This window comes from Oryctolagus cuniculus, chromosome X (genome assembly GCF_051225735.1).
Source record: "Oryctolagus cuniculus isolate XC-2025 breed Fujian yellow rabbit chromosome X, ASM5122573v1, whole genome shotgun sequence".
Classification (NCBI taxonomy): Eukaryota; Metazoa; Chordata; class Mammalia; order Lagomorpha; family Leporidae; genus Oryctolagus; species Oryctolagus cuniculus.
Window position 1 is genome coordinate 70,696,360 of NC_142888.1, and position 17,367 is coordinate 70,713,726.

The following is a 17,367-nucleotide window of genomic DNA, read 5'->3' on the forward strand; positions in this document are numbered from 1 at the left end:
AAATTTAAATTTTCCCTGAAGTGATAAGTATAATAACATTACTATCAAAATCTCAGCACATAGTTTTGTAGGTACAAATAAGTTTATTCTAAAACTTACGTGGAAAAACAAGCAACTAAAATAGCTAAAACTACTATGAAAAACAAAAATAAAGTTGGAAGAATCACCATACTTGATTTTAAGATCTATATGGTTGGAGTAATCACGTGTGTGTGTTATTGTTGGAAGACAATAGAACAAGGAAACTGAATAGAGGATGGAAATGGATCTACAAAAGTAAGGCCTGCTTATTCGTTTACACAGATGCAAAATTCAATAAAGAAGCATTATTCTTTTAATAAATGATGTTTTTATAATTATCCATGTGAAAACAGAAAACCTAATGTTTATTATATGTAATTATCCAAAATATAGAGAAAACAACACAAAATGAGTGACATGTTTAATTGCAAAAAGACAGAAAAATGACTTTAAATAAAACATAGGAGGAAATCTTCAGAATCTGGTGTATAATAAATGGTTCTTAGACTTAACACAAAAAGAATGATTAAGGGAAGGCATTTGTCTCAGTAGACATCACGTGATCAAATTAATCATGATCGACTTGGATTTATTAATATATGTAAGGATGATCAAGCATATGCAAATAAATGAACACAATACACCAGAGCAACAGAATGAAGGATAGGAAAGATGCAGAAAAGTATCCAATAAAACTCAACATCCATCTGTTATAAAAACCTTAAACTAATTAGATATAATAAAGCATATATATTAAAAACCCACAGTCAGTTTCACATTGAATGAGGAAAAGCTGAAATTATTTTCTCTAAAATCTAGAACCAGGTAATGATGTCCACTCTCACTGCTCTTATTCAATATAGTATCAGAAATTTTAGCCAGAGCAATTAAAAAAGAAAAAGGAATAAAAGGCATATAAACAGGAAAGGAAGAAATCACATTCTTTTGCAGGTAACATGATTCATGTTTTTCTATATATTTATATGAAAGGCAAAGAGAAACACAGACAGAGATCTTCCATCTTTCGGTTGACTCCCCAAGTGCCTTCAATGGCTCCTAGCTGGATATAAAGCTAAGATCCTGGAACCTAATCCAGGTCTCCCATGTGGGTGGCAGGGACACAACTACTTGAGCCATCAGCTGCTGCCTCCCAGGATCTGCATTAACAGGAAGCTGGAATTAGGAGGGGAGCTAGACTCAAATCCATACACTCTGATATGGATTGCAGGCAACTGCTCTGCCAGACACTCACGCTACCATGATTCTTTATATCAAGAAAACAAAGTGTTCCACCACAAGACTATTGGATCTGGCAAATTCAGTAAGTTGCAGAATACAAAATTATCACACAAAAATCGGTAGCATTTCATACAGCAATAATGGACACATTGAGAAAATAAATTATAAAGGCAATCCCATTCATCATAGCTATAAGAAGTACCTTGGAATAAATCTAAACAAGGGTGTGAAAGACCTCTCCATTGAAAATTACAAAACATTGGTGAAAGCCTTTGAAGAAGACACCAAAAAATTGGAAATATTTCACATGCTCATGTATTGGAAGAATGAATATTAGTAGTAGTATCAGTATTATTAATTATTATTATACCCAAAGTAATTTACAAATTCAATAAAATCTCCATCAAAATAACAGTGGTATTCTTCATAGAAACAGGGAAAAGACACTGAAATACAGATAGAAGAACAAAAGACCTTGAATAGACAAAATAACCTTGAACAAAAGAACAAACCCGTAAACATCACAATACCTAATTTTAAGACATACTATAGACCTTTCGTAAGCAAAACAGCATAGTACTGGCATAAAAATCAACGCATTGACAAGTGGAACAAAATAGAAGTCCGAGAGAGAGAGGACAATCTCTTCAATTATACTCAAAAGCTGGGTATCAACAAATTGGAAAATCTAGAAGTGGATAGATTCCTGGACTCATACAATCTACCAAAATTGAGGCACGAAGACTTTGAAAACTGAGACAGGCCAATAATCAAGATGGGGATTGAATTAATAAAGACACTCCCAACAAAGAAAAGCTCAGGACCGGATGGTTTCACTGCTGAATTCTACCACACTTTTAAAGAAGAACTGCTTCCAATTATTCCCAAACTATTCAAAACAATTGAAAGGGAAGGAATCCTCCCAAACTCCTTCTATGAGTTCAACATCACCTTAAATTCAAAGCCAAAAATAGACACAACAGAGAAAGAGAACCATAGACTAATATCCCTGACTAACATATATGCAAAAATCCTCAACAAAATACTATCTAAAGGAATATAACAAAACACCAGAAAGATCATTCACCCAGACCAAATAGGATATATGCAAGGGTGGTTCAACATATGTAAATCAATAGGTGTGATACATAGAATTGACAAATTGAAGAATAAGAACCATATGATTTATCTCAACAGATGCAGAGCATCTGATAAAATACAACATCCTTTCATGAAAACAACCTTAAGCAAATTTGTTATAGAAGGAACATTCCTCAACACAATCAATTGTTGATTGCTACAATCAAGGCAATATATGACAAACCCACAGCCAGCAATCATATTGAATGGGGAAATGCTGGAAACATTTCCACTAAGATCCAGAACCAAAAATGCTCACTCTCACCATTATTATTCAATATAATCCTGGAAATTTTACCCAGAATCAATAAACAAAAAAACTAAATCAAAGAGGCAGAAATGGGAAAAGACGGAGTCAAATTATTCCTGCTTGAAAATGATATGATCTTGGGCCGGCACTATGGTTCAATAGGCTAATCCTCCACCTTGCGGCACCGGCACACCGGGTTCTGGTCGCAGTCGGGGCTCCGGATTCTGTCCCGGTTGCTCCTCTTCCAGGCCAGCTCTCTGCTGTGGCCAGGGAGTGCAGTGGAGGATGGCCCAAGTGCTTGGGCCCTGCACCCCATGGGAGACCAGGAGAAGCACCTGGCTCCTGCCTTTGGATCAGCATGTTGCACCGGCCGCAGCGCGCCAGCTGTGGCGGCCATTGGAGGGTGAACCAACGGCAAAAGGAAGACCTTTCTCTCTGTCTCTCTCTCTCTCACTGTCCACTCTGCCTGCCAAAAAAAAAATGATATGATCTTATGATAGGATTAAGAGTCAAAGGGATCACATAAACAAGACTAGTGTCTGCAAATACTAACTGATAGAATAAAAAAGGGAGAGAACAATCCAACATGGGAAGCAAGATACACAGCAGACTCATAGAATGGCGGATGTCCTAAACAGCACTCTGGCCTCAGAAGCAGCCCTTAAGCCATGTGGATCCGGCTGAAAAGCCCATGAGAGTATTTCAGGCATGGAAAGCCAAGACATTCTGGCAAAAAAAAAAAAAAAATGACCTAAATGAAAGATCTCTGCGAGTGAGATCCCAATGGAAAGAACAGGTCATCAAAGAAGGAGGTACCTTTCTCTGAAGGGAGGAGAGAACTTCCACTTGTCTAAATATGATAAGAGTCGGTGAACTCAAAAGTCTTCCATAGCCTTGGCAACTCATGACAAGAGCCTCAGGTGATTACTGATGCCATAAACAAGAGTGTCAATTTGTTAAGTCAACAACAGGAGTCACTGTGCACTTACTCCTCATGTAGGATCTCTGTCCTTAATGTGCTGTACATTGTGATTTAATGCTATAACTAGTACTCAAACAGTATTTTTCACTCTGTGTTTCTATGTGGGTGCAAACTGTTGAAATCTTTACTTAATGTATGCTAAACTGATCTTCTGTACATAAAGAGAATTGAAAATGAAGCTTGATGTGAATGGAAGGGGGGAGGGAGTGGGAAAGGGGAGGGTTGCGGGTGGAAGGGAAGTTATGGTGGGGGGAAGCCATTGTAATCCATAAGCTGTACTTTGGAAATTTATATTCATTAAATAAAAGTTAAAAAAAGAAAATGATATGATCTTATACACAGGGGAATCAAAAGACTGCACTAAGAGATTATTAGATCTCATAAGAGAGTTTGGCAAAGTTGCAGAATATAAAACCAACACACAAAAATCAATAGCCTTTGTATACGCAAACAATGTCATGGCTGAGAAAGGTCTTTATAAAGTCAGTACCATTCAAAATAGCCCCCTCCCAAATAAATTAAATACTTTGGTATAAACTTCACCAAGAATGTGAAAGATTTTGAAAATTACAAAACTTTAAGGAAAGAATTAACATACACAAAAATGGAGATATTTTGAATTTTCATGAATTAAAGAATTAATATCATTAAGATGGCCATACTACCCAAAGAAATTTATATATTCAATACAATCCCAACCAAAACACCAAAGATGTTCTTCTCAGATCTCGAAAAACGACTGCAAAATTCATATGGAATCACAAGAAACACTGAATAGCTAAAATAATACTAAACATCCAAAACAAAGCTGGATGCATCGCAATACCAGATTTCAATACATACTACTGGGCAGTTTTAATCAAATTAGCTTAGTGCTGGCACAAGAATACACATGTGGACCAGTGGAACAGATTAGAGAGCCCCAAAATTCATCCACATATCTAGAACCAACTATTGGACAAACAAGCTAAAATCACTCCCTGGAGAAAGTACAATCTCTTCAACAAAGGGTGTTGGGAAAATTGAATGCCTGCATGCAGAAGTATGAAATAAGACCAGTACATTACACCCTATAAAAAATCAACTAACTGCATCAGGGATCTAAATCTAAGACATGAAACCATCAACTTACTAGAGGAATATATAGAGAAAACTCTGCAAGACATTGGCATAGGCAAAGACTTCTTGGAAAAGACCCCAGAAGCACAGGCAATCAAAGCAAAAAGAGACAAATGGGATTACATGAAGCAAACAAGCTTCAGCACACACACACAAAAAAAACACTCAAGAAAGGAACAAGGCAACCAACAGAATGGGAGAAAATGGGAGAAAAGTAGTTACGTATTATACATCTGATAGAGGATTAATACCCAAGATATTATAAGGAGTTCATGAAACTCAACGACAAGCCAAGCAATCTAGTTAAGAAATGGTCTAAAGAAAGTTCATGTTCTAGCTTCTTCAGTTCTGATCCAGCTACTTGTGAACAGTCTGGGATGAGTAGTGGAGGATGGCTTAAGTGCTTGGGCTTCAGTTATCCAGGCAGGAAGCTCCTGGCTCCTGGCTTTGGCTTGGCTCAGCCCTGGATGGTACAGCCATCTGGGGGATGAACCAGCGAATGAAAATTCATTCTCTCTCTCTCTCTCTCTCTCTCTCTCTTTCTCTCTCCTCATTTTCAAATAAATAAATCATTTTTAAAAAAGAAATGGTCTAAGGATATGAGCAGAAATTTTTAAAAGGATGAAATTCAAATGGCCAACAGACACGTGAGAAGATGCTCAGGATCACCAGCCATCGGGGGATGGAAATAAAGTAAAAACCACAATGAGGTGGTAAGCATTTTGTGCTGGGTGAGGATGTGGGGAAAAATGTACCCTAAATCACTGTAGGTGGGAATGTAAACTAGTACACCAGTTATGGAAGACAGTATGGAGATTCAACAGAAATCTGAAAATAGGTCTACCATATGACCCAGCCATCTCACTCCTGGGAGTGTACCCTAAGGAAATAGCATTGGCACATGCAAGAGTTATCTGTATTCCAATGTTTACAGTAGCTCAACTCACAATAGTTAAGATGCAGAATCAACCTGCATGTCCATTAACCAATGACAGTATAAAGAAATTTTGGTACATATACAGAATGGATTTCTGCTCAGCCATAAAAAGAATGAAACCCTGTCTTTCACAACAAATGGATGCAATGGAAGACTATTATGCTTTGTGAAATAAGTCAGGGGCCAGCACCGTGGTGTAGTAGGTTAAGCCTAGGCCTGCAGCACCAGCATCCCATATGGGTGTTGTTTCATGTCCCACTGCTCCACTTCCAATCTAGCTCCCTGCTAACAGACTGGGAAAACAGTGAAAGATGGCACACATGATTGGGCCCCTGCACCAATGTAGGAGACCTGGAAGAATCTCCTGTCTCCTGGCTTCAGATCAGTTCAACTCCAACGGTTGCCCCCATTTGGGGGAGTGAAACAGTAGATGGAAGACCTTCCCCTCTCTCTGTAACTCTGCCTCTCAAGTAAATAAGTACACAAGTCTTTTACTTTTTAAATATTTTTTTAATTTATTTATTTGAGAGGTAGAGTTACAGACAGTGAGAGAGACACAGAGAGATGTCTTCCATCCTTTCGTTCACTCCCCAAATGGCCACAACAGCCGGAGCTGAGCTGATCTGAAGCCAGGAGCCAGGAGCCTCTTCCAGTTCCTCCACATGGATGCAGGGGTCCAAGTGCTTGGGCCATCTTCCATTACTTTCCCAGGCCACATAAGAGAGCTGGATCAGAGGAGGAGCAGCCGGAACTAGAACCATCAGCAATATGGGATGCGGGCGCCACAGGCAGAGGATTAACCTACTGCGCCACAGCAGCAGCCCCATGCTTTTAAAAAAAAAATCTCAAAAAGACAAATGTCATATTTTTCCCTAGTTTGTGGTAACTAATATACCAAACACAAAAAATCAATGTACATCAGTGAGAGCAACATTTTGAGATATGATTACTGCTTATAGATCTTGTCTATATTCTTGAGGAACAGTGGTGTTTCTGACTGTATTTGTGGAATCCTTCACTTAGTAGAGGGTTAAGCTTTTGATTATAAAGTAAATTGAAAATATTTCCTTGTAAAAATTAAAATAAAAATGAGAAAGGAAGGAGGAGGGAGGTTTGGGTGAGAGGCATCATTAGTCTCTTAAAGCTATAAATATGAAATACTTAAGATTTGTTCCATTTATATAAATAAAAATATCTCAAAAACGAAAGAAAAGAAACAGGCAAAGGACCTGAAAAAACACTTCTTAGAAGAAATTGTGGGGCCGGCACGGTGGCGCAGGAGGGTAACCCTCCACCTGCAGTGCCAGCATCCCATATGGGCGCCAGTTCTAGTCCTGGCTGTTCCTCTTCCAATCCAGCTCTCTGCTGTGGCCTGGGAAAGCAGTAGAGGATGGCCCAAGTTCTTAGGCCTCTGCACCCATGTGGGAGATCGGAGGAAGCTCCTGGCTCCTGGCTTCGGATCAGCGCAGCTCCAGCCACTGCAGCCATCTGAAGAGTGACCCAGAGGACGGAAGACTTTTCTCTCTGTCTCTCTCTCTCACTCTTTGTAACTCTACCTCTCAAATAAATAAATAAAATCTTAAAAAAAGAAATCATACAAATGGTCAACCAATACATGAAAAATTAATATTATTAGTATCAGGAAAGCACAAGTGAAAACCACAATGAGTATCATCTCTGAAGTTAGAAAGGGTCTCATGAAAAAAACAAAACTAACAAATGCTGAGGAAGTGGAGAAAAGGAAAGAAATGCAAAATAGCACAGCTGTTATAGTTAAGTTATGTTAACTGTTATAGTTAAGAGTATGTCATTTACTCAAAAAAAAACCTACAACTAGATCTACCATCTATCTTGATTTCAAGTAAACAAATAAATCTTTTAAAATAAATAAAGAAATAAATAGAATTGTTATACATGCACAATGGAATATTATTTACCTATAAAAATTATATAATCCTAAACTTGCAGAAAATGGATGAAAGTAGATCATATGATTAAGTGAAATAAACTAGACCCAGAAAGGCAATCATGAAAGACTTCACAATCTCTTTTATATGTGAAAGTTTGATAAATTGATCTTAACTTAGAACAGTGCTTGTTAAAGGTTGGGAAAAATGTGGAGAAACAGGAGAGAGGGAGGTTGGATAATGGGGCTCTAACATAGTCCCATAGTAGTAATAAATCCCAGTGTTCCACAGACGAATGGTATGAATGTAGTTCATGGTTATGTTTTATATATGGTATAGAGAATTGGAAGACAGGAACTAGTAGGCTCCAAATACACCAATGGTAAGGAAATAGAAAGGCTAATTGCTTGGCCTCTTTAGTTTATGTGTATGTACTGAAATATTACAATGTATACTACAAAAATATGCAAGTATTTCAGGTTAATAATTTTTGAATAAAATGATTTCAGAATTTTCTTGAACTGTAGACACACAAACAAGAATATATGTAAAAACTGATGAAATGGGGCCAGGATTGTGGGGCAAGGAGTTAAGCTGCCGTATGTAGTGCTGGCATCTTATATCAGAACACCCACACCAGTCCCAGATATTCTGCTTCCAACCCAACTTCATGCTAATTCACCTAGGAAAACAGCAGAAGATGACCCATTTACTCAGGCCCCTGTCACCCATGTGGGAGACACAGATGGAATTACAGACTCCCAGCTTTAGCCTGGACCAGATTCAGCCATTGCATTCTTTTGGGGAGTGAACAGATGGAAGATCTCTTTCTCTGTGTGCCTCTCCATCTTTCTGTGTCTCAATGAATTTCAAATAAATAAAATTAATCTTTTAAAAATAGCTTTAAAGATTTATTTATTTGAAAGTCAGAGTTACAGAAAGAGAGTGAGAGACAGTGAAAGAGATCATTCATCTGTTGGTTCAGATGGCCACAATAGCCAGCACTGGGCCAGGCTGAAGTCAGGAGCCCAGAGCTTCTTCCAAGTCTCCCATATGAGTGTCAGAGGCTCAAATACTTGGGCCATATTCAGCTCTTTCTCAAGCCATCAGCAGGGTGCTGGATCAGAAGTGAAGCAGCCAGTACACAAAAATGTGTCCATATGAGATGCTCACATTGCAGGCAGTGGCTTTACCTGCTATGCCACAATGCTGTCCCCTAAAATAAATCTTTAAAAAACAAACTGCTGAATTTAGGTGAGATCTGTAGTCTAGTTAATACACAGTGTTCTACCAATGCCAGTTTTCTGATTTTGATATTATACTATAGTCTTACAATTTCTTATCATTGGGAAAACTGAATGAAGAGTGCTCAATGATTCTATATTATTTTTACAGCTTGATATGAGACTAAAATTACTCCAAATTAAAAAGTTTAAAAGACGTCCTGTTGAACTGCACTGATGTCAATGAAGAAACTAGTAAAAATGTATCTGATTTTTCATATGTAAAACACTTTTACAGAAGTTATCCTAAGATTTACTATATCTTGACTTTCCACAGTATTTATTGTCACAAATGTTGATCCACAATCAAGAAATAGGTTTTTCTTTTGGTTTTGTTTGGCATAAAAATTGTTCTCTGGCTTTGGGAAGTGCAATTACAAACCTTCAGAAGCCTGTCTGGAAAAAATATGTGGTCATTCTTCAGCCACTGAACTGAATCCACTGTTGGAGCCAGCTCTAAAGCAAGGCATTCAGAAAGTTTCATTGTTAAGACCAGGCCAACTCTTTACTCTGACTTGTCCACAGAAATGCACAGCATTGCTCCAATTTAAAGCCAGTAAAGAAAAATCCAGCCAGAAAAGGGAGCTCTTGTAGACTGTAGATGGGAATATAAATTAGTACAGCCATTTTGGAAAACAGTAAGGAAGGTTCTCAAAAAACTGAAAATAGAAACACCATATGATCCAATCATCCCAATTCTTGGATCTGAAGAAATTGAAATCATTATGTCAAAGAGATATCTGCACCTTCATGTTCTTTTCACCACTTTTCACAATAGATAAGATATGTCTTCACATATGGTTTGAGTTTGTCCCCCAATAATTCATGTGTTGAAAGTTTTGTCCCCAGTGTGCAATGCTGGGAGGTGATAACACCTTGAAGAGATAGAACCTAATGTAAGGTGGTTAGGGCATTAGGATCACTGCTTCAGAAGGGATTAATTTAGATTTTATGGAACTCCAGTTAGTTCATGCAAGAGTGAATTGTTACAAAAGAGCAAAATTGGCTGCTCCCTGCTCTCTCTAACTTCCTACTTCACTATATAAATTGTTTTGCATTCACTACCACCATTGTGAGGCTGTCTGCCCTACGTCCTTATCCAGAGGCTGAACCAATTGAGCTGTTGGATCTTGGGATTTCTGCCTCCAAAACTCTAAACCAAACAAACCTCTTTTCTTTAAACGTTACCGAGCCTCAGATATTTTTTTGGCAGTGGAAAGTGGACTAATATATTATGAATAAAATATAGAACTCAATGATGGATGAATGGAAGAAGAAAATACAAATACATATATACACACAATGGTGTATTACACAGCCATAAAGACAAAAGGAATTCTGTCATTCATAACAACATGGGTAAAACTAGGAAAAATTAAGCTAAGTGAAATAAGTCAGGCACAGAAAGACAAATATTGCATGGCTTCATGTTCATGTGTAGTCTAAATCTTGTTGCTCTCATGTAAACATAAGGTAGAAAAGTGGTCCCTAGAGGCTGGAAAAGAGAAGAAAGCTGTGAAGAAAGGGAAAATAGTCACCAAAGTGTCAAAGTTTCAGTTAGATTGCATGAATCTGTTTTAGTGATCCATTGTACTTCATGGTGACCACAGAATAAAAATTTATTGTACATTTCAAAATTGATAAAATAATAGATTTTAAATATTATCGCCAGAAAAATAGATCAGATGTTAGAGAGGTGATGGGTATGTTAATTAGCTTGATTGAATTTCTCTACAATGTATACAAGGATTAAAATATCACATCATGCATGTGCAATTATTATCTGTCAATTAACACCAGTTTCTCAAAAGAAGATAATTAAAGTAAACTCATCTATAGACATTACCAGGGTAAATATGAGACATATTTGTGATTAATTTTAAGAAGTAATCAGATTCTTCTCAGAACATAAATAAGAAAGAAATCTCACTCTTTGGGTTGTTCATAGGTAAGTTCATAGGTTTTTGGCTTGGCATGAAGCACATACATACATTATCAGTGCATGTAGTAAGATTTCCCTTTCCACTACATGGTAACTTCTTCCCCTTCGTTCCCATTTCCCACTTCCCTCTATCACCTAGTATGTTTGGAAATGCCAACCTTCCTCATTTAAAAAATGAAAAAGCCAGCTGATAAACCTAACTCATAAACTCATTGACTGAATTGCCATTAGCTTAACATTTATCAGCTGGCAGGAATATGTGCATTTCAAGAAATAAGAATTTAAAATGGCTTTTAGTAACCTCTGGGAAAATATTACTAATAGTGGCATTTCTGGTTCAAGGCAGACAGAGGCAGTGTAAGGAAATACATCAGACTGGGGGTGCCTCAAAATAATACGCTCAAGCAGTTGCCAATTTGGAAGTCTAATTCTAGTGTTATGTTATTGGTTTATACCCCTAGAAACTACAAGTATTATTTTCCAATCTTGAGCAGTAATTTTGACCATGTGGAAAAATGTCTCGAGCTCTAGCAGTAATTTCTTTCTCAGTCTTCCTCCCTCGCCCTAGGGCTCTACAATTCAGTAAATGTCTAGTCCCTACTAAGCACCAAGTTTGAGCTAAACTTTGCTTTTAAGGATACACAGATGATTAATTTCCCCCACCCCCAACACAGTCTCAGTATTTCATTGTATAGCTAGCCTCCTCCTCATTGAATTAGATAGGGGAAGGAGAACCAATTGAGAAGAAAAAATTCCATCCTGAGATTACAAATCTTCTGAGAATATCCTTTTTTTTTCACACAGTTCCACCAAAACTAACTTCTGAGGAAAATCTGTGCAAGGAGTACTGCTGACCTCAGCTCTTCTGGAGATCCCCAGAGCCATGCAGCTGCTTAGCCTGCTCATACACTGTCCCAAGTTTCAGTCACTTTAGAACTACTTTGAGGGAGGAAAAACTCCACCTATACTTGCGGTCGGAGAGATTAGGCAAAGCTACTTTCAATATCCAGTATTATGGTGCCACTTGGCAACCATAATATACAGATAGGGCCATCCTGTGAGTCATGCTCATGTAGTCTACAGCTGTTAGTAACAGTTTTTTTTCTGGAAAAAAAATAAGCTAATCATACAATAAAATCTTTATTCTTATATTTCACAAGAAAAATTTCATTGAGGCACCTTTTAGTAAAAGGAAATGTAGTATGACCAACTTTTTCATTGGAGGAATTCAGTATAAACTGAATATATTAATTTGCTCATATATTTATGTGGTGGTATAACTAGGTCTCACTGATCTTAAAATGGCTTGCACTAACTTCTGTAGGATTACATAAAATTTTACATATTGGAAATAAAAGTTAGCTGTTCAGTTAAAAGTTAGCTGACTTTTAACAAGAACAACGGCTCTTATTATTTCAAATAAGGAAAATGGAGAGAATCCCTTCTTTAAAAAGAAAAGACAACAAAATGCTTGAAGCCCATTACTAAAATGTTTCCCATGTTTTCAACTTAAAAATACACTCAAAGAAATGTTCATTGTAAATTGAGAATCAGCCCCACTGAGATTGGACAGCTGTGCTAGCTTCTACGGTTTGACGAAAATCCTTTTGTGCTATTTGAAGCCATCACATCCCACCCGAGAATGTACACATGGAAAATGTCCCAATCCAAGAAAACATGTCAAATCTCATCTTATGAAAAGATTTAGGTATTTAAATGTATTTACTATCTAATTACCACTTAATTTGGTTGACAGAAACCATGGATTTAAAATTTTAACTTTATTTTACCCAACTGCTCACAGTAAAAGAAATGCATTTAATCAACCACAATCTAAAGTTTAACATAGAATTGTTATGAGCAGTGTTTAATATAAGTCTGGACTCCTGGTTTTTGTCAATGACATATTAAATTGTAGAGAAAGGAGCTTTCTATCTAGACAGCCACATTTCCTTTCACAAAGCATGCAGCAGTTTCAGTGAACATTTTAAGCACTTAAACTTATAAATAGATATTACCTCACTGGAGTCTCCATTCTTCAAAACAATATATTCCCCGAAAGGTAAGATTTTAGCAGATTCACAGTTATATTTTTCAATGGAAGTAGCAGAAAAGTTCACATTGTTTCAATTCACAGAGATTTTTAAGCTCTGTGGGTTTTTTTTAATGTATAAAGAGAAAGCCAAGAACCTTACCCTTTCTACCCAGATATCCTGTAGAGAAGTGCAGGCTTGTTCAGCTACAAGAGGAAGTAACGTAGTTTATTCAGCAAAACAGGAAAAAAAACAAAATCGTTTACCTCTAATAGGAGGTAGAACTGTTCGTCAGCATCACTCAGTTGTTTAGGAAAGCATTTCCCTCAGAGGATATTGTGGGCAAAGAAAATTCAAATTTTGGCTTTGATAAATTCAGAGTTTCCATGATTTGTACACTTCTTCAATCAGGAACAGAATGTCTGACTTTAATTTGCCACGTATTACCATAGTTTTCTCAGTCTATTTTGAAAGTTTAAATTTTGGACTATGCAAAATCCAGCTTAACTGTCACAATTTTACTTTGTCATTTAAAAAATGAGCGGTAATGTATTTAAAATAAAAATGACTTTTTTAGCAGAGAGCAATAAAAATCTATTTTTACACTGATCCCCCATTGTCTGTCCATTGTATTTTGTTCCTTACCATGACTTCTTCCTGCTTCAATCTTGCAAGGCTGGGGGAATTCATTTTCATCATCGCTCTGAAGGGTCTTAGTTAGCCATAGCTTGCTAAACTTATAGAAGATATTATACTCCCAGACACCATTAGATATCACATGGAGACAACGACTGCTGTTTCCATCTAAAGACATGAAAGGTCATATGTCTTTGCTATGGTGCTTGGAAAGAGAATGTGTCAAAAATGCACTGAGCTTCCTGCTATGCACACGCCCATCTTACTATATCATCATCTTTCTTCTTCCTTTTTTTCTCTCATGCATGCATCCATGTGAGTCAAATATAATAGTTAAGCTAGTTGTATGAAATAAATTTTTCCAATCTATATAAAAATGTTTAGGCCACATTGCTGCACTCTACCATATTGTTTGTTTCAAATGTTAAAGCATGGTAATAATAGGAACCTTATTGGGAATTAGGGAAAACCTTATTGGCTCTCCAAAATGGAATGATTTGAGGTCACCAGAAAGATTGTGCTTAACATTGCCTCTCATAAAGATGACTAAAGTTACTCCTTTAGGAATTCTTTTGGTTTAAAAATTTTACTCTGAATACACTTGTCTTGGAAAATGATAATTTCACCACATTAAATCCTTAACATCATATTGGAAATATGTTGTCTGGGTAGCCATGTGCATGGGTGGAAGAGCAGTAAGATGCCTAAAATGGGGAAAACTTACCAGAAAGGAGCGGAAGGGATTTCAAAACAAACATGCAGGATTTCATAATCTCATTGTCATTGACTCCTTTTGGTAGGATTAACCAACAGTCATTTACAAACTGTTGCCTGAAAAGATCATTAAATGCAGCTAATGAAAAGTTTTGATTCCAAAAAGTAGGTGAAATATTTAAAGTATATCTCATTAATTTCTCCCTAAAATGTTGACTTTACTATTGATGCTGTTGTAACTTGAGGATCTAAGCTTTTAAGTGGCCCTCAGGGACTTCCTTTTGCTTTGGGGTATTTTTCCTTTTATATATAAAGGTTATTTTGTATCTGTTTAAAATGAAGAAAATTCAAATGGTCATGATATAATCCATGGGGCCTCAAAATGTTTAACTTAGAATAATGTAAACAAAGCCAGGGCCACTGCATAAGGATATATAGTGGAAAACAATGAAAATTTGAAATGTGCACAGGAGTTGAAATTTAAGCCAATCAGTTCTCTAAGCTGTTCACAGGGCTGCTTCACTTGGAAGAAAATGTTCAATTTTCTAATTCACAAATCACAAAACTATTCTAACCAGAAGACCATGTCAGAATGGAGGGGATTCCTTACTGTAATTTTATAAAGAAGCCACATAGAGTAGAGATGATCCTGATCAAATTATTATTTTTAGACAAACTGAAGATGATATCTGGATAGATTGGTGAGGAAGTGAGTCTGAAGGCAAGTGAATGAGTCATAAGTATTGTAATAATCCAAACATGAATTGATAAGGATGTAGAGTTGGGAACTATCATGGACAGTTGTCAGCTAAGGTTAAGAAACACTCAAACCAGAAGGTGAGTTAGGTTATTGGAAAAGAATAGACTGAACTGTTATTACATCAAAAGAAAGTAGTCAGGAGATCAGCTGCTTTAGGAGGTGGTTATGACAATCATATAATGGAACTGCCTAACCACATGACTGAGCAGACATCTAGGTTTATGCTTTCTTCGCACTAGTTTCTCTGATATTCAGGGCTAAATTTAGGCTTCAAATTCCTCATTCCATATTTCTACCATAATCCCCTCTTGCCCTTCATCTAAATTAGGAGATCCTAGTTGTGATTCCCTGAACCTCCCTCTGTAGGTTCATAAAACTCTTGGAACCCTGAGCAACAGTTGACAGGCTTTTACTGCTATTGTAATATTGATTTTAGGCCGGCACCGCGGCTTACTAGGCTAATCCTCCGCTTGCAGTGCCCTGGGGTTCTAGTCCTCGTTGGGGCGCTGGATTCTGTCCTGGTTGCTCCTCTTCCAGTCCAGCTCTCTGCTGTGGCCTGGGAGTGCAATGGAGGATGGCCCAAGTGCTTGGGTCCCAACACCCGCATGAGAGATCAGGAGGAAGCACCTGGCTCCTGGCTTTGGATCAGCGCAGCACACCAGCTGCAACACGCCGGCTGTAGCAGCCACTTGGGGGGTGAACCAATGGAAAAAGGAAGACCTTTCTGTCTCTCTCTCTCTCATTGTCTAACTCTGCCTGTCAAAAAAATATTTATTTTAAGTGCCATGTTTTAGAATTGTTTTCATTTTACTGCAAAGGGGGGTGGGGAATTGAGCATGAGACATATATAGATGATAAAGAAATGAATATAAGATCGATAGATATAGTCAGTATCATTGCAGTATTTGACAGAGAATTAAATAGATTGGAGTCATCATTTTCAGAATAAAGTAAATTAACAGTTCAATTAGTCTCAGAATCACAGTTTAAGTAGTAGGGGAAGGGAATGATGGGCTTCTCTTTTAAGTCTCACATTCCATCATACAGAAGTAATTCTATATAAGTAAAATGAAAAATTGTGATGGTGATGAGAAGAAATAATTCCCAAACTTCTACTGTCTATTGGCTGTGAGTAAACTCAGTTTAGCAGAATGTGTGCTGAAGAGAAACAAGAAGACAAGACACTTCACTGTACTGCAGACTGCAGCAAATAGGATTGGTGGTAGTTACAGTTGGATGGAAGGAGTTTGAGAGATGTCATAAAGGAAGAAGCAACAGAATTTTGTATCTAACTGGCTTGAAGGGTGAGGGAGAAGGAAGGATTCAACACATACGGTATTTGGGGCCTGGGTCACTGAATAAATGACAGCATCATAAAAGGGAAATGGCGCATCATTCATCTGTTTAAGAAGTTTTTACTGAATGTCCACTACTTGTAATTCTCTGCTTATGTGACCTCTACCCCCAAGGATTGTTTGTTTAACATATTAGGGTTTATTTTCCTACTAGGATGGACTCCATTAGAAAGGAATCTTAGCACCTTTTAGAAGAGTAGATAAGGGAAAAAGAAGAAAGGAAAGCTCAAGGATAATTTATCTGATAGCCAAAAGCTATTATTTTCACAAGAATGCAATAAACACATATAAATTAAGAATTTATTTCCTCTCATTGATAAGAGCTGCTCCCGCACATCTTTATTTGAGCCCTTGCTTTTATAAATCTCTCTGATTGAGAAACAGCTCAAGAGAATCCAGTGTTGTTCACTTATTTGGGGGTGATGGAGGTAGCCTGTAGTCTCCTCTAAACAACATTGATTCCTTCTTGACACTAATAGACAAGAACCATTGTCAGAGAAATCTGTGGTGTTGCATCATTGTGTTCAAGGAAATGGTTGATTAGGAGCAATTGATCTAGATTGTAGGTTGCTTGATATATCCAGACCAGAGCAAGTTAATCTGCCCCAAGCCCTGTCATATATTTCTGTGAAATTGAAATATCAGGGTCCTGTTTCCACACTTTCTACAGTTGTTGATGAGATGTCAATACACTTGTAGTTGCTTTTCAAATTTACAGCATTGGCTCAGAGACACTTTTTTTCTTTAAATTTGTTCAAAATAATTTAAAAATGAAATTGTGTTTTCCCATGGAGTGCTGAAACCTTCATATATGGGCATGGAGCAATTAATTCAGACATTTATAAATTTATTTTTGAATGGGGATTTATTTAATTAATGAGTAGGTCCTATTAAAACACAAATGCTTTTAATTTTGCTTTTTCTTTGTTCCTTAAAAAACTGGCTGAGAATATATGTCTGCACAAATTGTACCTAATTTGCAAATTAACTACAGAAACACTGAACATTTCCCACATAACAGAGACATTTCAGTGGTGCATGACTGCAAA

The 17,367-nt window shown here is 37.2% G+C and overlaps 1 protein-coding gene across 8 annotated transcripts in view; it reads right to left on the reverse strand.

Annotated features, from left to right (window-relative positions):
• Window positions 1-13,724, reverse strand: part of LOC100340280 (putative P2Y purinoceptor 10) — a 50,495-nt gene extending 36,771 nt beyond the window's left edge. For 2 of the 8 annotated variants that reach the window (XM_089324217.1, XM_070066807.1), the window contains exon 1: window positions 12,839-13,057. The gene's annotated coding sequence lies outside the window, so the exon portion shown is untranslated. Of the gene's footprint in view, window positions 1-12,838; window positions 13,309-13,498 lie in introns of those variants that run through there. The other 6 variants (XM_070066809.2, XM_089324218.1, XM_070066808.1 and 3 more) reach the window with 6 other exon arrangements.
• Window positions 13,725-17,367: the final 3,643 nt, after the last annotated feature.